Source organism: Octopus bimaculoides, chromosome 22 (assembly GCF_001194135.2).
Source record: "Octopus bimaculoides isolate UCB-OBI-ISO-001 chromosome 22, ASM119413v2, whole genome shotgun sequence".
NCBI classification, from domain to species: domain Eukaryota; kingdom Metazoa; phylum Mollusca; class Cephalopoda; order Octopoda; family Octopodidae; genus Octopus; species Octopus bimaculoides.
In genome coordinates this window covers 8,112,659-8,113,130 of record NC_069002.1, presented here as the reverse complement: position 1 = coordinate 8,113,130, position 472 = coordinate 8,112,659, and the positions used below count along the sequence as shown (strand labels likewise).

General features: G+C 29.4%; 1 protein-coding gene across 1 annotated transcript in view; it reads right to left on the bottom strand.

Annotated features, from left to right (window-relative positions):
• Positions 1–472, bottom strand: part of LOC106869942 (equilibrative nucleoside transporter 1) — a 21,167-nt gene that overhangs the window by 15,863 nt on the left and 4,832 nt on the right. The gene's annotated exons all lie outside the window — the stretch shown is intronic.

Sequence of the window (472 nt, the reverse complement as noted above, 5' to 3'; positions counted from 1 at the left end):
CTAAACGGATGGCGATATTTCGTATCCGATTAACTAAAGACTTGTTTTGTTTATGCCTTTCCCTCCGGTTTTTTGTTCTATGTGTACCATAAATATCGCCATCCGTTTAGAGAAAAATTTGTAGTTTAGAATCAGTAGTTCTTTGACTGCTATTTCTAAATTTTCAGTATGTTGGAGAAGCAACTCAATGCTAATCCCTGTATATTTATGATGATAAATGGTTTTACCGATAAAGGTTTTTTCATACTGAACTACTTGGCAAAATTGTTAATTATTAATTCTATTATTAATTGACGATTCCCTGCCCTTATTCTTGTATGTATATATGTATATATATATATGCACATGTTTATACATGTTTACATTATATACAACAATCTCTATCATTATACATATATTAATTCACGTGTAAAAAATACCTACAATAAAGTAGTAGTAGTAGTAGTAGTAGTAGTAGTAGTAGTAGTAGTAG